Genomic DNA, 22,572 nt, shown 5'->3' on the forward strand with positions numbered 1-22,572 from the left:
TTAATAATATGACCTTAAAAAATCATATTTAAATTATTTAGGATTTAAAAATCCCGAAAACTCGACCGTTGGTTTAAAAACCGAAAAGGTTCGCCGGATGGAAATCCGCGGAACGTAGAAACGTATAATTTAAAATATGAATACAAATATTCATTTAACACATAATAATTAATATATTATTACAAAAATAATAATATAGGTCATAGAAATGACGTGGCATGAATAACAGTTAACGGTCGTTAAATAATTAACGGAAAAAGATAACGGAAAAAGTAGGGTCGTGACACGTATACACTGGGTCGTGGATTGATTCAAGATAATATTTATCGATTTATTTCTGTACATCTAACTGTGGACAACTAGTTGTAGGTTACTAACGAGGACAGCTGACTTGATAAACTTAAAACATCAAAATATATTAAAAGTGTTGTAAATATATTTTAAACATACTTTGATATATATGTATATATTGTTATAGGTTCGTGAATCAACCAGTGGCCAAGTCTTACTTCCCGACGAAGTAAAAATCTGTGAAAGTGATTTATAGTCCCACTTTTAAAATCTAATATTTTTGGGATGAGAATACATGCAGGTTTTATAAATGATTTACAAAATAGACACAAGTACGTGAAACTACATTCTATGGTTGAATTATCGAAATCGAATATGCCCCATTTTATTAAGTCTGGTAATCTAAGAATTAGGGAACATACACTCTAATTGACGCGAATCCTAAAGATATATCTATTGGGCCTAACAAACCCCATCCAAAGTACCGGATGCTTTAGTACTTCGAAATTTATATCATATCCGAAGGGTGTCCCGGAATGATGGGGATATTCTTATATATATGCATCTTGTTAATGTCGGTTACCAAGTGTTCACCATATGAATGATTTTTATCTCTATGTATGGGATGTGTATTGAAATATGAAATCTTGTGGTCTATTGTTACGATTTGATATATATAGGTTAAACCTATAACTCACCAACATTTTTATTGACGTTTAAAGCATGTTTATTCTCAGGTGAATACTAAGAGCTTCCGCTATTGCATACTAAAATAAGGACAAGATTTGGAGTCCATGTTTGTATGATATTGTGTAAAAACTGCATTCAAGAAACTGATTTCGATGTAACATATTTGTATTGTAAATCATTATGTAATGGTCGTGTGTAAACAGGATATTTTAGATTATCATTATTTGATAATCTACGTAAAGCTTTTTAGACCTTTATTTATGAAATAAAGGTTATGGTTTGTTTTAAAAATGAATGCAGTCTTTAAAAAACGTCTCATATAGAGGTCAAAACCTCGCAACGAAATCAATTAATATGGAACGTTTTTAATCAATAAGAACGGGACATTTCAGTTGGTATCCGAGCGTTGTTCTTAGAGAACCAGAAAATTTGCATTAGTGTGTCTTATCGAGTTTGTTAGGATGCATTAGTTAGTCTGGACTTCGACCGTGTTTTCTTTAAAAATGATTGCTTAACATTTTTGTTGGAAACTATATATTTTTAACATATGAATATTATGTGATATATTAATCTCTTAACGTGTTTGATATTATGTGATAGATGTCTACCTCTAGAACAAGTCCCATTGACTCACCTAATAATAATGAAGAGTCAAATGTAAATTGGAATGATTCGTAGACTGATTCACAAGTTCCTGAAGAGGAACCAGAAGAAGAGTCAGAACCGGAAGAAGAGTCGGAACCGGAAGAAGAATCGGAACCGGAAGAAGAATCGGAACCGGAAGAAGAAATAGAACCGGTGGGGGAAATAATAAAACGGTTAAGTAAAAGAGAATCCTCAACCAACCGACCAAGGTTAATTATGGTCAATGGTGTTTCCGCCAAGGAATCAAAATATTGGGAGGATTACCAATTCTCCGATGAATCGGATTCCGACGAGAATTCCGATGATGTTATAGAAATTACCCCAACTGAATTTAAAAAGGAAAAAGAAAATAATAAGGGAAAGGGCATAAAAATAGAGAAATCTAATTCCAACCCCGATGAACTTTATATGTATCGTCAACCCCCGAAGTCCTTAAGTTGTAACAATGACCCGTGAACCTCTAAACCACCAGGTTTTTCTAAACCAATGTGGACAACGATGGCTCGTATTAGGGGAACATCATATATCCCTAGAAACTTGGCAAAACGAACCAAAACGAACCAAAACCGAACAAGAAGAAACGAGCGAGTCGGAATAAGATAGTTGTATTCGTGTGGTGTAATATATGTAATATAGTGTGCTTATGCTTTATGATATATGTAAAAATTGCTTGTATTAATAAGTATTTTTTTTATGAATCTAACTCTTGTCTATTTTACAGTATAAAAACACAAAATGGATAGACAACCCAATATTTTAAGAGACCTACCCGGAGACATGATTGATGAAATCTTGTCTAGAGTCGGTCAGAATTCCTCGGCACAACTATTTAAGGCGAGATCAGTTTGTAAGACATTCGAAGAACGTTCCAAGAATGCCTTGGTTTATAAAAGGCTTTCGTTCGAAAGATGGGGGATATCACATTGGGAAATCCATAAGTTACGATGTGTTTACTTTGACGCATATATTGCGGGGAACCTAAATGCTATTTTACGCAACGGGTTAAGAAATTATTTTGACTCAGTATATCCGAATATAGGACTTCGTGATTTTGAAAAAGCGGCTAACATGCAACATAAAGAAGCATGTTATGCTTACGGGTTAGTAATGTTCGCTTCTCACCAAAGTGAGAACAAGAACATCGGGCTACAACTATTAAACAAAACGTTCCTACAAGTGACGGAGTCGGTAATTGGGGTAAGAAATGAGGTTTTTAGGTTATTACGAGACTGTTGGTCATTACGTAACCCTCGTCCCTTTGACAACGTTACAACATGCTGTCTTATCAACGGCCATAACGGTTATGTTCCACAAGCCCAAGGATGGGAAGTAGTCCTAGTAAAACCAGAATGCATGACTTGTTTCTGGACGTATGAATTAAGTGTCTTTATTGCCTTTGCTGAACGACTTGTGTACTAGCTAGAATTATCTTCACAACTATCTTGTATCAAAGTTATTGTGTGCTATATTTCATGCTTTATGTAAAATAAGCGGTATTGTAAGTTTGTAAAATATTGTATAAAAGTTTGAACGCGAAATATTATTACAATCAGTTTTTCATATAGAATTGTAGTAGTTGAATTGTATATTAGCTACTAAGTATGAACTTAACGGGTAGGTACTACCCGAATTTAAACTTATAAAACGCTAATATGAAGAAAAAGCTTTTATAAATGAGTTCATATTATGCTACGAAATACTATTAACTACTCTTAATATTCTATATGATTAACTTGTTCCATTTGACTATTTTGAAGGAAATGGGACCGACTACTCGACACACCGTGAATATGAATGAAGAGGAATTTCGTACTTTTCTAGCTTCAAACATAGCCGCAGTACAGGCTGCGCTACATACCAACAATAACCTTGGATCTGGCAGTACAGGAAATCGTGTAGGATGCACCTATAAAGAATTCACTGCCTGCAAACCTTTGGAATTTAATGGAACCGAAGGACCGATCGGATTGAAACGGTGGACCGAGAAGGTCGAATCGGTGTTTGCCATAAGCAAGTGTACTGAAGAGGACAAAGTGAAGTACACTACGCATACCTTCACAGGTTCTGCGTTAACATGGTGGAATACCTATCTAGAGCAAGTGGGACAAGACGATGCGTACGCACTACCGTGGTCAGCATTCAAACACTTGATGAATGAGAAGTACTGTCCCAGAACCGAGGTCAATAAGCTCAAGACAGAACTTAGAGGGTTACGAACCCAAGGATTTGATATTACCACGTACGAAAGACGATTCACAGAATTGTGCCTATTGTGTCCGGGAGCATTCGAAGATGAGGAAGAGAAGATAAACGCGTTTGTGAAAGGATTACCGGAAAGAATCCAAGAAGATATAAGTTCACACGAGCCCGCCTCCATACAATAGGCATGTAGAATGGCTCACAAACTAGTGAATCAGATTAAAGAAAGAATTAAAGAACAGACTGCTGAAGAGGCCAATGTGAAGCAAGTTAAAAGAAAGTGGGAGGAAAACGGTGATAAGAATCACCAATACAACAACAACAACAATTACAACAATAATCGCAACAATTATCCCAACAATCGCAACATCAATCGCAACTACAACAAACGGCCCAACAACAACAACAACAACAGCAACAACAACAACAGCAACTACAACAATCATCCCAACAACAATAATAACCGTAACAACAACACCAACAATCAGAAGCAGCTATGCCAAAGGTGTGAAAAGTATCACTCGGGGTTCTGCACCAAATTTTGCAACAAGTGTAAAAGAAATGGTCATAGCGCGGCGAAGTGTGAGGTCTACGGACCAGGGGTTAATAGAACGAAAGGAACAAATGGTGTCGGAACGAGTAATGGCGGAGCAAGTAGTGTCGGAGCAAGTTATGCCAATGTAGTTTGTTATAAATGTGGAAAACCGGGCCACATTATTAGAAATTGCCCGAACCAGGAGAACACGATTGGACAAGGCCGCGGAAGAGTTTTCAATATTAATGCGGCAGAGGCACAGGAAGACCCGGAGCTTGTTACGGGTACGTTTCTTATTGACAATAAATCTGCTTACGTTTTATTTGATTCGGGTGCGGATAGAAGCTATATGAGTATAGATTTTTGTGCTAAATTAAGTTGTCCATTGACGCCTTTGGATAGTAAATTTTTACTCGAATTAGCAAATGGTAAATTAATTTCAGCAGATAATATATGTCGGAATCGAGAAATTAAACTGGTTAGCGAAACATTTAAGATTGATTTGATACCAGTAGAGTTAGGGAGTTTTGATGTGATAATCAGTATGGACTGGTTGAAAGAAGTGAAAGCAGAGATCGTTTGTTACAAAAATGCAATTCGCATTATACGAGAAAAAGGAAAACCCTTAATGGTGTACGGAGAAAAGGGCAACACGAAGCTGCATCTTATTAATAATTTGAAGGCACAAAAACTAATAAGAAAAGATTGCTATGCTGTTCTAGCGCACGTCGAGAAAGTATAAACTGAAGAAAAGAGCATCAATAATGTTCCCATTGCAAAAGAATTTCCCGATGTATTTCCGAAAGAATTACCGGGATTACCCCCACATTGATCCGTTGAATTTCAAATAGATCTTGTACCAGGAGCTGCACCTATAGCTCGTGCTCCTTACAGACTCGCACCCAGCGAGATGAAAGAACTGCAAAGCCAATTACAAGAACTTTTAGAGCATGGTTTCATTCGACCAAACACATCATCGTGGGGAGCTCCTGTTTTATTTGTCAAGAAGAAAGATGGTACATTCAGGTTGTGTATCGACTACCGAGAGTTGAACAAACTTACCATCAAGAACCGCTACCCACTACCGAGAATCGACGACTTATTTGATCAACTACAAGGCTCATCTATTTATTCAAAGATTGACTTACGTTCTGGGTATCATCAAATGCGGGTGAAAGAAGATGATATTCCAAAGACTGCTTTCAGAACACGTTACGGTCATTACGAGTTTATGGTCACGCCGTTTGGTTTAACTAATGCACCAGCTGTGTTCATGGACCTTATGAACCGAGTGTGTGGACCATACCTTGATAAGTTTGTCATTGTTTTCATTGATGACATACTTATTTACTCAAAGAATGACCAAGAACACGGTGAACATTTGAGAAAGGTGTTAGAAGTATTGAGGAAGGAAGAATTGTATGCTAAATTTTCAAAGTGTGCATTTTGGTTGGAAGAAGTTCAATTTCTCGGTCACATAGTGAATAAAAAAGGTATTAAGGTGGATCCGGCAAAGATAGAAACTGTTGAAAAGTGGGAAACCCCAAAAACTCCGAAACACATACGCCAGTTTTTAGGACTTGCTGGTTACTACAGAAGGTTCATCCAAGACTTTTCCAGAATAGCAAAACCCTTGACTGCATTAACGCATAATGGGAAGAAATTTGAATGGAATGATGAAAAAGAGAAAGCGTTTCAGTTATTGAAGAAAAAGCTAACTACGGAACCTATATTGTCATTGCCTGAAGGGAATGATGATTTTGTGATTTATTGTGACGCATCAAAGCAAGGTCTCGGTTGTGTATTAATGCAACGAACGAAGGTGATTGCTTATGCGTCTAGACAATTGAAGATTCACGAACAAAATTATGCGACGCATGATTTGGAATTAGGCGCGGTTGTTTTTGCATTAAAGACTTGGAGGCACTACTTATATGGGGTCAAAAGTATTATATATACCGACCACAAAAGTCTTCAACACATATTTAATCAGAAACAACTGAATATGAGGCAGCGTAGGTGGATTGAATTATTGAATGATTACGACTTTGAGATTCGTTACCACTCGAGGAAGGCAAATGTGGTAGCCGATGCCTTGAGCAGGAAGGACAGAGAACCCATTCGAGTAAAATCTATGAATATAATGATTCATAATAATCTTACTACTCAAATAAAGGAGGCGCAACAAGGAGTTTTAAAAGAGGGAAATTTAAAGGATGAAATACCCAAAGGATCGGAGAAGCATCTTAATATTCGGGAAGACGGAACCCGGTATAGGGCTGAAAGGATTTGGGTACCAAAATTTGGAGATATGAGAGAAATGGTACTTAGAGAAGCTCATAAAACCAGATACTCAATACATCCTGGAACGGGGAAGATGTACAAGGATCTCAAGAAATATTTTTGGTGGCCGGGTATGAAAGCCGATGTTGCTAAATACGTAGGAGAATGTTTGACGTGTTCTAAGGTCAAAGATGAGCATCAGAAACCATCAGGTCTACTTCAACAACCCGAAATCCCGGAATGGAAATGGGAAAACATTACCATGGATTTCATCACTAAATTGCCAAGGACTGCAAGTGGTTTTGATACTATTTGGGTAATAGTTGATCGTCTCACCAAATCCTTACACTTCCTGCCAATAAGAGAAGATGACAAGATGGAGAAGTTAGCACGACTGTATTTGAAGGAAGTCGTCTCCAGACATGGAATACCAATCTCTATTATCTCTGATAGGGATGGCAGATTTATTTCAAGATTCTGGCAGACATTACAGCAAGCAATAGGAACTCGTCTAGACATGAGTACTGCCTATCATCCGCAAACTAATGGGCAGAGTGAAAGGACGATACAAATGCTTGAAGACATGCTACGAGCATGTGTTATTGATTTCGAAAACATTTGGGATCGACATCTACCGTTAGCAGAATTTTCCTACAACAACAGCTACCATTCAAGCATTGAGATGGCGCCGTTTGAAGCACTTTATGGTAGAAAGTGCAGGTCTCCAATTTGTTGGAGTGAAGTAAGGGATAGACAGATTACGGGTCCGGAGATTATACAATAAAATACCGAGAAGATCATCCAAATTCAACAACGGTTGAAAACCGCCCAAAGTCGACAAAAGAGCTACGCTGACATTAAAAGAAAAGATATAGAATTCGAAATTGGAGAGATGGTCATGCTTAAAGTTGCACCTTGGAAAGGCGTTGTTCAATTTGGTAAACGAGGGAAATTAAATCCAAGGTATATTGGACCATTCAAGATTATTGATCGTGTCGGACCAGTAGCTTACCGACTTGAGTTACCTCAACAACTCGCGGCTGTACATAACACTTTCCACATCTCGAATTTGAAGAAATGTTTTGCTAAAGAAGATCTCACTATTCCGTTAGATGAAATCCAAATCAACGAAAAACTCCAATTCATCGAAGAACCCGTCGAAATAATGGATCGTGAGGTTAAAAGACTTAAGCAAAACAAGATACCAATTGTTAAGGTTCGATGGAATGCTCGTAGAGGACTCGAGTTCACCTGGGAGCGTGAAGATCAGATGAAGAAGAAATACCCGCATCTATTTCCAGAAGATTCGTCAACACCTTCAACAGCTTAAAATTTCGGGACGAAATTTATTTAACTGGTAGGTACTGTAGTGACCCGAACTTTTCCATGTTTATATATATTAATTGAGATTGATATTTACATGATTAAGTGTTTCCAACATGTTAAGCAATCAAACTTGTTAAGACTTGATTAATTGAAATATGTTTCATATAGACAATTGACCACCCAAGTTGACCGGCGATTCACGAACGTTAAAACTTGTAAAAACGACATGACGATATATATATATATATATGGATATACATATGGTTAACATGAGATTATGATAAGTAAGTATCTCCATAAGTATATTAACAATGAGTTATATACATATAAACAAGACTACTAACTTAAGGATTTCGAAACGAGACATATATGTAACGATTATCGTTGTAACGACATTTAAATGTATATATATCATATTAAGATATATTAATATATCATAATATCATGATAATATAATAATTTAACATCTCATTAGATATAATAAACAATGGGTTAACAACATTAATTGAGATCGTTAACTTAAAGGTTTCAAAACAACACTTACATGTAACGACTAACGATGACTTAACGACTCAGTTAAAATGTATATACATGTAGTGTATTTAGATGTATTAAAATACTTTTAGAAGACTTCAAGACATATATCAAAACACTCATACTTAACGAAAATGGTTACAGTTACTTTCCCATTCTTTTCTTTCATCAAGAATTCTAGTCGTTTTCTTATCCATATTATACACAGCTTCAAAACGTACTTACTATGAGTATATACCAATAGGAACTAGCATGGGATTCCACTCTTGATTATTTCATGTATGACTAATCAATTTTAACTTCTACCATGAGCTAGTCAACTAACTAGAACTCCTTTTAACCCCACTCACCACTCACCAATTACCACTCATCATTCACTCCATTTCACTTCCAATTCTCTTTCTAATTCTCTCTCAACACACACACACTATTATGAACGTATTTTTCCAGTAGTTAATCATCATCTTCATCAAAAATCACTTCAATAATCAAGCTATAATCATCATAGGAAGAACACTTCAAGAACACTTCAAAAATCCCTTCAAGTTTACTAATTTACTTCCAAGCTTTCTAATCCATTCCAAGTAATCATCTAAGATCAAGAAACCTTTGTTATATACAGTAGGTTATCTTTCTTATTTAAGGTAATATTCATATTCAAACTTTGATTCAATTTCTATAACTATAAACTATCTTAATTCGAGTAAAAATCTTACTTGAACTTGTTTTTGTGTCATGATCCTACTTCAAGAACTTTCAAGCCATCCAAGATCCTTTGAAGCTAGATCATTTCTTGTCACTTCCAGTAGGTTTACCTACTAAACTTGAGGTATTAATGATGTTCATAACATCATTCGATTCATATATATAAAACTATCTTATTCGAAGGTTTAAACTCGTAATCACTAGAACATAGTTTAGTTAATTCTAAACTTGTTCGCAAACAAAAGTTAATCCTTCTAACTTGACTTTTAAAATTAACTACACACATGTTCTATATCTATATGATATGCTAACTTAATGATTTAAAACCTGGAAACACGAAAAACACCGTAAAACCGGATTTACGCCGTCGTAGTAACACCGCGGGCTGTTTTGGTTAGTTAATTAAAAACTATGATAAACTTTGATTTAAATGATTTACAAAATAGACACAAGTACGTGAAACTACATTCTATGGTTGAATTATCAAAATGGAATATGCCCCTTTTTATTAAGTCTGGTAATCTAAGAATTAGGGAACAGACACCCTAATTGACGCGAATCCTAAAGATAGATCTATTGGGCCTAACAAACCCCATCCAAAGTACCGGATGCTTTAGTACTTCGAAATTTATATCATATCCGAAGGGTGTCCCGGAATGATAGGGATATTCTTATATATATGCATCTTGTTAATGTCGGTTACCAGGTGTTCGCCATATGAATGATTTTTATCTCTATGTATGGGATGCGTATTGAAATATGAAATCTTGTGGTCTATTGTTACGATTTGATATATATAGGTTAAACCTATATATAGGTTAAACCTATAACTCACCATTATGTAATGGTCGTGTGTAAACAGGATATTTTAGATTATCATTATTTGATAATCTACGTAAAGCTTTTTAAACCTTTATTTATGAAATAAAGGTTATGGTTTGTTTTAAAAATGAATGCAGTCTTTGAAAAACGTCTCATATAGAGGTCAAAACCTCGCAACAAAATCAATTAATATGGAACGTTTTTAATCAATAAGAACGGGACATTTCACATGTGTTGCATCTGGACAGTTATGCAGTGGAGTCAGTAAAGCGACAATCGGTAGACGGTAGCCTGATCAGCTAAGTCGTGTTCTGGTACAATCCGTCGATCCTCATATTGTTAGTTGTTGTTGTATGCTAGTTCAGGACGTTAGCATATATGTGACCCTTGCATGTTCAGTTGCTTATGCTTGGTATGTTGATAGTATCCATTCACTTAGCAGTTGTGCTAATTCCCCTACATTTCCACCCCTTACAGGTTTAGGTACTGCTATAGGATGGGTGTTACGGACAGGCTAGAAGACATGTTTGACTACGAGCTTAACTCTTATGTTTTCTTTGTTTGTACTGTTTTCACGTAACACCGTATTTTTGTAAAGTTGTTATGAATGTTAATTATGTGAATTTACTAACTATGGTATGTAAATGTAACTAAGGTTATTTTGATAATTTTATGTACTTCCGCTGTGAATAAAAAAAATCAAGGTGTTACAAGTTGGTATCAGAGCTGGTTTAACCTGAGTGGTAGGTTAATCGTAGAGGGGTTCTCACAGTGGCGACCTGTGACGAAGCATTGGCTCTTACCCCTTGCGATCCCTTTATGTGTAAAGGGTTGGCTAGCTGGGCAGAGATGCGGGCTGTAAAACCAGGCTTTGAGGTTCGCTCAGTGGTCACCTTGTGCGCAGGATCGGCACTGAGTGGGATTCGTCCCCAACTTATGTTACAAGTTGGTATCAGAGAGTGGTTTAGAAGCAAGTACATGCGCTTATTTGTTCATAAACCTTGATTTAAGTCAAACATGTCAGTGGGGTGGGGCTAAGTGAATGTAGAATGTTGTGCATGTTAGTGTTTAGTAAACTAACAGTTATCCACTAAGCTTTTTTGGGGGTGTTTTGTAGCACAGATGGCAGATAACAGTGATGCGAACGCTACAAACCCGATCCACCCCAGAACTTTCAGTGCTCTATATGTGGAGGATGCAGCGGAGGTTTACCAGGCTGAATATGTGCACGAACTTGAAGGTAAACTTAAGGAAGCTCAGGAAAAGGTTGCTAAGCTTGAATTAGCAAGACATTCGAGTAATGAGGATACACCATCGAGTTTTGCCACTGCTTAATCACACACAGTACCGCAAATAAATCAGTACCAATACCCATTACAGAACCAATTCCCTCAGCACATCATGTCACCACATAGCTACTACTAGTATTAAAACCCAATGATGATGAATCAAGTCCAGCCACCCATATATCAACAATTATTTCCACAACAGCAATTCTAACAATAATACCAGCCACCAAAAAGGTGCACCTTTAAACAATTCAGAGATTGTGGACCGTCTCCGTTCTTGGGAAGTTCAGACCCAGCTGTGACTCTCAATTGGTTACGGGAGGTTGAGAAGGCATTTGAGGCCTGTCAGTGTGAACCAGAACTGAAGGTGACTTACGCCAGTAGGTTGTTGAAATACAGGGCTATGGTGTGGTGGGATTCGGTAATAGCAAGTGTTCCTCCAGAACAAGTGCGAATGATCACTTGGGAGCAGTTTTACGGTAAGGTATGTGACCAGTACTGCAATGTGTTTGACATGAACAGGATCAAGATGGAGTTCTTAGAAATGCGGATGACACCTCAAATGTCAATTGATGAGGTGATTGAGAAATACATGGACAAGTTAAGGTTTGTGCAATAATGGGTACCTGATTAACAATCAAGAATCCAACATTTTGTGAATATGATCATGCCAGAATACAGGACATTTGTGAGGTCCGCGCCGACGTTATCTCAGGCTTTTGTGATGGCAAAGATGGTAGAAAGTGAAGTTATAGCAGCGAGGGATGTGAATATAGGGAATGTGGTACCGCAGGGTAGTCAAACTACCAGTCAGTCAAGCTCGAGTTCTAAGAAATCGTTTGGGTTTAGACAAAAGGGTAAAGGTAATCAAGCAAGCACAAGGTCTGGTTCTGGAAAGAGAGAATGGTGTAAGGGTTGTAAGTCTTCTCACAGTGGGTCGTGTTATGAGGCAACGAGAAGATGTTTGAGATGTGGTATGGTAGGTCATGAATCTCGGGGGTGTTCCTTCAGGGAGAATGTGTGTTGGAGTTGTCATTAGTCGGGTCACCGTTCAGCTAGTTGTCAGTCGTCAAAGGCTTAAGTTTCGGGACAGGGTCAGGGGCGTGTTCAGCATATGTTGGGATTCCACTGCCTCAAGTGGATAGAAGAGAAAGAACCCGCCCAGTGCGAAAGCCAGGGCCTTTCAGATAACAGTTGAGGCTGCAACTAATAATGATGACATCATAACTGGTATGTTCTTGATCAACTCAATACACGCTAGAGTATTGTTTGATTCGCGTGAAAATATGACGTTTATGTCTATAGATTTTTTGTACTAAGTTAGGGTTACCTGCTACTGTGCTGCCTGAGCCTATTAGAGTAGAGTTAGCTGATGGTAAGACGGTTCTAGACACAACGTATGTGTCTGGCACTAGTATAGAAATTGATGGTAGACCCCTTGCTATGTCCTGTTTAGTGTTGCATATCCCAAGCTTTGATGTAGTGTTAGGGATGAACTGGATAAGCCTACATAAGGCCCAAATTAAGTGTGATAAGAAGATTTTGACTTTCTGTTTGACCAATAGAACCTGTATTGTGGCCTGAGGAGAATGAAGCGGGTTCAGTTTTCCATTGACCTCTATGATGAAGGCGAAGAAGTCACTTTCTAAGGGGCGTGAGTCTTTACAACTTATGTTATTGATCCTATGATAGAAAAGAGATCTATTACCGATATTCTGGTGGTTTCGGAATTTCCTGAGGTATTTCCTGTTGAGTTACCGGGGTTGCCGCCAGTAAGAGAAGAAGAGTATAAGATTGAGTTGGTTCCAGGAACAACTCCGGTAGCTAAGGCTCCTTATAGGTTAGCTCCTTCTGAAATCAGAGAGATGATGTCTCAGATACAAGAATTGTTAGATAGAGGGTCTATAAGACCGAGTTCCTTGATGTGGGGTGCACCAGTGTTGTTTGTAATGAAGAAAGACGGTACTCTGAGAATGTGTATAGATTATTGAGAATTAAATAAGAGAACGGTTAAGAATAAGTATCCGTTGCCAAGAATCGGTGATCTGTTTGACCAGTTTCATGGTGCGTCGTACTTTTAGAATATAGATCTTAGATTCGGTTATCATCATGTTTGGGTTGCAGAATCAGATATACCAAAGACAGCATTTAGAATGAGATATTGGCATTACGAGTTCTTGGTTATGCCATTTGGGTTGACGAATGCTCTGGCAGTTTTCATGGATCTAATGAACATGGTTTGTAAACCGTACTTAGATCAGTTTGTTATTATGTTTATCAATGATATACTGGTGTATTCAAAGTCAGAGGCCGATCATGCGACACATCTTCGATTAGAGTTAGAGTTATTAAAGGAAGAGCAGTTATATGCTAAGTTCTCAAAGTGTGACTTTTGGTTCCGAGAGGTGTAGTTTCTGGGCCATGTTATCTGTGAGGCAGGTATTAAAGTGGATCCATCGAAAATAGAGGCGGTAATGGATTGGAATTCACCGAAGACGCCGACAGAAGTTAAGAGTTTCTTGGGTCTTGCAGGTTATTATCGCCGATTTATAAAAGATTTTTCTAAAATAGCAGGTCCGTTGACCAAATTGACCACAAAAGATGTAAGTTTTCGATGGAGTAATCAACAGGAACATGCCTTTCAGACTCTGAAACAGTTGTTGTGTCAGGCTCCAGTGTCAGTGTTGCCAGAGGGTTCAGATGACTTTGTGGTTTATTGTGATGCGTCAATTTCCGGGTTAGGGTGTGTACTGATGCAGAGAGATAAAGTTATCACGTACGCTTCTCGTCAGTTAAAGACACACGAACGTAATTATTCGGTTCATGATTTAGAAATGGCTGCAGTGGTATTTGCATTGAAGCTTTGGATACATTACTTATATGGTATAAAGTGTATAATATGTACAGATCATAAGAGTCTTCAATATATTTTCTCGCAGAAGAACTGAGTATGCGACAAAAACGGTGGATTGAGCTTATCAAAGATTACAATTATGAAATAAAGTATCATCCGGGCAAAGCGAATGTTGTTGCCGATGCTTTAAGTCGTAATAAAACTGTGGAGACCGTGAAATTTATGAAAATTGAAATAGTCTCAGGTCTTATTGAACAGATAAGAAAAGTTCAAGCCCGAGCTCTATTGGAGCAAAACTTAAAGACTGAATTGATGACTAAAATTAAAGACCAATTGACTGATGATTCCCATGGACTTAAGACGTTTAAGAACCGAATTTGGGTGCCTATGCTTGGAGATTTAAGGAAATTGATCTTAAATGAAGCACACAAATCAAGTTTGACCGTCTATCTGGGTAGTACCAAGATGTATAAGGACTTAAAACCGATGTATTGGTGGCCCACGATGAAGAAATATGTTGCTCAGCTGGTAGAAAAGTGTCATATTTATGCTCAAGTTAAAGTCGAACACCAGAAACCCTATGGTCAATTACAATAGTTGAAGATTCCAGAGTGGAAATAGGATCATATTACGATGGTTTTTGTAACCAAATTACCCAGATCTCGGAGAGGTAATGATATGATATGGGTAATTGTTGATCGACTGATAAAGAGTGCACATTTCTTAGAAACAAAAGAGACAACCCCGATGAGTACTTTGGCAGAATTGTACTTGAAATAATGTTAGTCGACATGGGGTTCCATTATCTTTCGTATCCGACAGGGATTCTAAATTTGTGTCTAACTTCTGGAACAGTTTATAAAAAAGTTTGAGAACGAGGGTAATTCTGAGTACAACATATCATCCACAGACCGACGGTCAGAGTGAAAGTACAATACTGTCATTAGAGGATATGCTTAGGTCCTGCATGTTAGAGTATGGTGGTCTGTGGGATATACATCTACCGTTGATCGAATTCGCTTACAACAATACTTATCATTCGAGTATTGTTATGCCGCCTTATGAGATGTTGTATGGTCACAAATGTAGAACGCCTACTTGTCGGTTCGAAGCCGGAGAGAAACGGTTTGTAGGTTCAGAATTAGTTCAGATAACAGCTACAAGGTAGTAATAGCACGTGAAAAGTTGAAAGTGGCACGTGACAGACAGAAAATGTATGCCGATCCACGTAGACGTCTAGTAAATTTTAAGGTGGGTGATCGTGTTTACTTGAAAGTTTCACCGTGGAAGGGAGTTATCAGGTTTGGTAAGCGAGGTAAGTTAGCTCTGAGGTATATTGGGCCATTCAAGATTATTCAAAGGGTTAACGACCAGACTGTTATGTTAGAGCTTCCAGCAGAGTTGGCAGGGATACATAACACATTCAATGTGTGTTACCTTAGGAAGTGTAAGGTCGATGATGAAACGCAACTAGTTCCGTTGAGTGATTTGAGGGTGGACCTAAATCAAAAGTTAGTTGAAGAACCGGTTAGGATTGTTGATAGAAAGGTGACAAAGCTGAGAAAGAAAGATATCCATATGGTGCTTGTTAAGTGGAAGCATAGTTTAGGATCGAACCATACATGGGAGACCGAAGAGTTGATGAAGGCTCGTTATTCGCGTCTGTTAGACCAAGTCCAGATTCCGAGGACGGAATCTCTTTAAGGGGGTGGATTTATAACATCCTCAGACAGGGCGTAGAAGTAAGATGACCTATTTGCCCTTAGACATAATTGTGTGGTTATTTATGCCTTTATTTTAATTAAATGTTTATTGTTATTTTATTATTTGTTTAAGACCAGTTTGTGACAAGGCTCACAGAATAGGTTCGTTTATTTAATTTGGACTCCGTTAGGTCAGTCAAATTAATTACGAAAATTACCAGATAACTGGTACATACCCATGTGTGATGGGGTATTGTGTATATATATATATATATATATATATATATATATATATATATATATATATATATATATATATATAAGCTTGTACAGCTCATTTCTAGCTTCTTCTTGAAAATTCCAAAAAAAACACTCTGTACCTAAACTCCCACCATTTGAAAACCCTAATCTCTATATCTTGATTTGGAGCTTCAATTGTGTTTGAAATCATTTTCCTTGTGTCATTGTGAGTCTATCAAGGTAAGATTTGTATGATTTCATGTCCAAATCAGTGTTTTATTTGGGTTTGAAGTTAGGTTTTTGATAAATGTGATTTTGGTGTCTTAATGCTTAAATTTGGTGTTGTTTGGCTCAAAACTTGTGGGTATATACTTCAAAATGTTTTGTGTACAAGCTATAGTCAGTTTTGAGGTCAAAAACAGGTCCAAGATCGAGATTTGGGTGATTTTGGTTCGAAAACTGTCATTTTCTGCTGTTGCTGCTTAATGAACAGAACCGTATGGTTACATCATGAAATAGCACGAGTACATTATGCAACCGTACGTGTGCATGTGCAACCGTACGGATGCAGTGGTGTTGGTGCAACCGGGCAGCAAGTGTGCAACCGTACGGATACATGATGTAACCGTACAGATGGACTTGCAACCATACGGATGCATGTGCAACCGTACGGGTGTAGATCAGAACTACAGTGTTGTTTAATCTAGCTGTTTTCTAGCCGTTATGCTGTCTGCGTGACTTATGATAATCAAGTTGTAAATTCTGAAAATGCATAAGTGTTAAGTGGACTTTTAGTGACGCTTTTGTTACTGATTTACTGTACTGTGCTGTTTTGTGCTAACGGACAGAAACTAACTTGATTTGCCTTATTTCAGGTGATAAGGATAAGGAAAACATTCAGTGATAAATTATTTGAGCTAGTTGCTGGTATTCGATGAGTGGGTCTATCTCCGGATAGAGTATTAAGTAGTTGACACGTTACTACTTCAGACTCTTTACTCTTATGTTTATATCCAGCATGATTGCCATGTGTAGTTAAATATGGCCATGCTAGTTAGGACGATTGCATGACTGATTATCTGTGATCTTATGTGCGCACTGTTAGTTGGACACCAACCGAGGCGACAAGGTTGGGAACCCACCGAGGCTGAAAGGTATGGTTTGTGTGAAGTCGACCGTGGTAGCCTGGTCGGGTCATGATGTTACTGATTGTTTAGTATAGCATAGAAGGATGCATGTGTTGCGTCTGAACGGTTATACAGTGGAGTCAGTAAAGCGGATTATCGGTAGACTGTAGCCTGATCAGCTAAGTCGTGTGCTCATACAAGCCGCCGATCCTCATATTGTCAGTTGTTGTTGTATGCTAGTTCAGGACGTTAGCATATATGTGACCCTTGCATGTTCAGTTGCTTATGCTTGGTCTGTTAGATAGTATCCATTCACTTAGCCTTTGTGCTAATTCCCCCACATTTCCACCCCTTGCATGTTTAGATACTGCTGTAGGAAGGGTGTTGCGGACGGGCTAGAAGACATGTTTGACTACGAGCTTAACTATGATGTTTTCTTTGTTTGTACAGTTTTCACGTAACACCGTCATTTTGTAAAGTTGTTATGAATGTTAATTATGTTGATTTACTAACGATGGTCTGTAAATGTAATTAAGGTTATTTTGATAATTTCATTTACTTTCGCTGCGAATAAAAAAAATCAGGGTGTTACAATCATGCATGAACAAACAAACCTGTTGAACAACATATGATAGATCGGGTCGCATAAAAGTAAGGTATTGAAGAGCACCTGCAAGCAAGGTTTCAAAATTCGTTATTCGGTGATTAATCGGTCAGGACTTTAGAAGGATTAATTGGCAATTCGGGGATTAATCGGAGATTAATCGAATTGTACTTTATACATTTAAATATTAAATTTTAGAAGTTAATTTTGTAAATATAGAATAAAATCATACATAAACATAAATTTTAACATAATTGTCTAATATTGTTCATTTTATTTAAAAACTCTAAAGTTTTAGTTTAAATTTGTTAGCACCTATTTCCTTATAAGGTAAGGCTTAGTTTGTCAACTCAATACTAGAAGTAGCCTGGCTTTAGGAGGGCGGAGTGTTGTCGATTGATATTTACCCTTGGGAAATAATCCCTGCAGACCCGGTTCACAAGTGTAGAAACTTGTGGGGTGGCTTAATCAATCTGTTGTCCGTAGAGCGTAAAAGTTCTAGCCGGATGACTTCTAGTGAGAGAAAGTAGAGAGAGAGAGAGAGAAGTAAAGTCTCAGCTCTCAAAGTTGTCAGAATGACTGGACTCCGTAAAATGACGACCCAAGGGGTCTATTTATAGTGTCAGATCCACCAGATTGCTCGGGGACACGTGTCAAATGATGATACGTTCTGTTATTCGTGATCCGAAATTTATGCTGAAGGTGGCGTTCTCCGGCCAGGGTTTACGCGCTAGGCGGCCTTCAGGGCTTACGCATGACGGAGCAGCCTGTACAGCGAAGAACGCTGGGCGGATAACTCTACAGAACTGTTGTTTCCAGCCTTCCTGATGCTACTTTTATGCAACCATTACGCCTTTTATGCGTGTATACGATAGGATACACCGTTAGGTCCCCCAGTTTAATGACTTAAGCATTTGAAAATTGATTAAGTTGTTAAACTTGGAAAAACGCATGCCAACCAAGTCTTCACGTTTTCCTTTTGCATCGGGGAGCACATCACAGGCATTAAAAGATAGGCGAATTTTACTGACATATTGATGATTGCTTTTTTGTACAGCTATAATACCGCACGCGCCTCTAGCTGTAAAAAGGCTTTTCGATGTACTCGCCTTTTTATCTTGTCCTTACATGTGTGCGGCTGAAAACAAAACCCCCAAAATCACCACTGATTACAGCTATTATATCTTTTTGCTTTTTAACCACCATAAACCCTAACCGATCATTTACTTTTACAACTTCCTTCTACAGTGTTCATCTTCTTCCATCAATACCTTCTTTACCTCCTGTTTCATTAGAACATTAATGTCAGCCATAAAGGATGTTTCAGCTATTCATAGCAGAGTAAATGAGAAATATTTAGGCGAGTTATTGCAACATTTTCCTAGATTAGCTGGTGTTGAACCAGTGATTCCTGCAATCAATGCCAGAGCCTGCTCACCGCCCCTGGCAAGGTTGCTATTTATGGCCATTCAATTTTCAACTTTTGCTTACGTCTACCATTTACACCATTCTTCTTAGAAGTTTGCAAGTTTTATGGTGTTGCTGTTGGTCAATTCGAACCAGCATCAATTCGAAAGATTCTGATTTTTGAAATGTATTGTCACGCAAAGAATATTGAGCCATCTATTCGGATATTTTGCCATTTGGTATGTATAGCACGCCATGAAAATGGTTGGTTCACATTCAATAAAGTTCATGGATTTCTGAAACCTGCACTTGATCATCCCGGCGATAACTGGTATGCTTCATTTATCTTTATTAATGAAGATGTAATTGATAACCAATACTCAGCTACCCAAGTGTGGCGCAAATACTCGCATACCGTATCAGTTACCTTTCCAAAACTCGTTACCAAGGAAAACACTTTGTTTAAGAAGATTAAAGCTGAACAAATCAATGACATTAAATATAGGGAACACATGCTTTCTCTGACATCCATAAGCCAAGATTGGGATATCACACAAGGTTATGACTGTGTTCTTGCTGGGAGGAAGAGTAAGCATTTACTTTTGCTACATATTCTTAATAAGATGCTCTCTGATATTGCTCCAAACATACATATTATTCGACGCAATATCAGTCATATTTCATCAGCTTTTATCATTTAAAAAGACATTCAACGTATAATATTCAAGAAAAATGACAAAAGTGGACAAGAGCTTGAAGTTTGAAGAAACGATGATAAAACGATAGTTTTAACCAAATTTATATCAAGAAACGTTTATCCGAATGAAAGTACAAGATAGATGAAGAAAAGAGTTCAAATGGAAAGTGCCAAGTCAGTACACGTCAATACGGGATCAACAAAGAACAAACGAAAAAGAAAAATAAAGGAAACTGTCATTAACACATACGCGAATCGTGTAGGTCTACACGATACGCGTAGTAATTTGTTCTTACGCGAATCGTGTAGCCATACACGAAACGCGTAGTTTTAGGCCAAGATTAATCATGAAACACAAAATGGGACGGTGGCTTTTTCTTTAAAAATCAATTCTTTTTTCAAATGAGATACAGCAAGGAAACCAATAAACAAGTTGAAGCCTACCTACTACTAGTTCAATGTTAAATACGGTGTACTATCGTGTGCAAAAAAGGAGATACATATCATATATCAAATAGAAGAATTATTATACACACACAAATTGTTATATTGTCATTTTTATTACTCTGTAAAATTAGTTTCAAGGTTCAAATATTAGGATTAGTTTCAAATAGTAAGGGTGTATTGTTCGTGATTAAGGGTGTTAATATTGTACGCGTGAAAAGGGTGTTATTATTGTAATTTTCCTACCGTTTGAAGTTAATGAAAGTGAAGATATTTTAGTAAGTTTACTCTGTTAAAATTATCGTTGTTATTATGTTTGCATATCTATATTTTTATGTTTACCCTAGTGTAATGAATAGCTAAATTTCCTTAGTGTTTGCTTAGATGTAGAGCCCCTAGTGAAATGGATTGTTATCAATTGTAAAAGTTAAAATGTAACTTTAGTATTTTTAATATTGATCCTAGTTAAAAGAACCATTATTGTGTAATTAGGTATTTAACCCTTGCCACTTAATTTATTAAATTTAAATAACGAAAGTTGTTTTTATTTACATAAATTAAGCTTCAACATTAAAATGATCTAAACGAATTTATGGATAAATTATTAACACCAATTTAGAAATAAACTTCGGTGGTTTGGGTAATATCAATAATTATATGACAGTGAAATTGTAAAAAGGGAAACCGTTACGATTTGGGTACTGGCGAAAGTCAAAACTAGGCTAGGTCTCAATTTAAATACTTAGGGAATAGTAGCTATCTAAAAAGAATCCGATGAAAATTAGATTTATTTTAGTTAGTTGTAACCTTATATTTATTCGAAAGAAAAATATAAAGTTTATTACTAAAACATTTTAAATAGGGCTTAAAACTCAAAACAATCCATGGACCTAGGGGTGACACATTTAAGTAAACACTCCCATTTATCCCATTTATATTTATTATAAAAGTATTATTATTATTATTTACGAATTATTATTACAAAATATAAAAAGAATACATAAAAATACTTAAAATTCGTATCAGACTGTTTGTCACAGTTTAGATATCATACGCGAATCGTGTATGGTATACGCGAAACGCGTACGCCTATAAATCAAACTGTACGATCAGATTCACACAATTCGCGTAGGTTTAAATGTATACGCGATACGCGTATAAATACGCGAAACGCGTACGCTCTACAACCCGGCTACAGTACCAGTAGGGTTAAAATTAGGGTTTTAATTATTTAATTATTTATATTTAGGTTATTACTATATAATTAATATTAGTTATTATAAAATACCTTAATACATGTTTTAACCTTATAATTAGTGTTAATTAAAAGTTTATAATTTATAATTAGTTTGTAATTAGTTAAATTACTATTCCTAATAATTTATATTAATATAATTAAAACTTGTCATTTAGTTAATTTAAATAAATTTATATTATAATTACTCAAAACAAAATTCTAAATAGATAGTTTTATCAAAAATTAATATTTTACTAATTACCATCTAGTAATATAATTAATGCATCATAATTAGCATAATTTCATTTAGTTCCTTTTTAAGTTATTTATTGTAATCTTGTAATTTTATTTATGAAGTAAATTAGTTAAGTTATTTTCTGTTACTGTTATATTATAAATTCCTAATCCAAAACCCCTTTTAATTAAGTTTGACATCAAAGACTATTAAAAACCATTAAACACTCCATCTCTCTGTGGAACGAATCGGATTTACCGACAAACTAAACTACATGGATAGGACTAGTTGCCTATATGTGTGTGAAATCAACCTAAATTCAATAAAATACCACATATACAATAAATAAATTCGTGTAACAAAACAACTCAAATCCGTTCATAAATAAAGGTTACGTTTCACCATCATCAACTTTTTGGCGCCGCTGCCGGGGATCGAACCCGGGTCACCCGCGTGACAGACGGGAATACTTACCACGAAAACGAAATAAAAATTTAAAAAAAAAATTCTTTCTACTAAATTGAAGGTGAAACGCCTTGAGTTTAACTTGTTTCTTTGAAAATGAAAATGTTTAGGTGTCACAACTGAATTTTCATTCTTCAAATTGCACAAAATTTTTTGTTAAATTCTAAAAGTCTACAGTAGATTGAAAAAATATACCTTTTTATCAATAACCGTAAAAATATATAACTTGTAAATCTTTGT

The sequence above is a fragment of the Rutidosis leptorrhynchoides genome, chromosome 7 (genome assembly GCF_046630445.1).
Source record: "Rutidosis leptorrhynchoides isolate AG116_Rl617_1_P2 chromosome 7, CSIRO_AGI_Rlap_v1, whole genome shotgun sequence".
Lineage (NCBI taxonomy): Eukaryota > Viridiplantae > Streptophyta > Magnoliopsida > Asterales > Asteraceae > Rutidosis > Rutidosis leptorrhynchoides.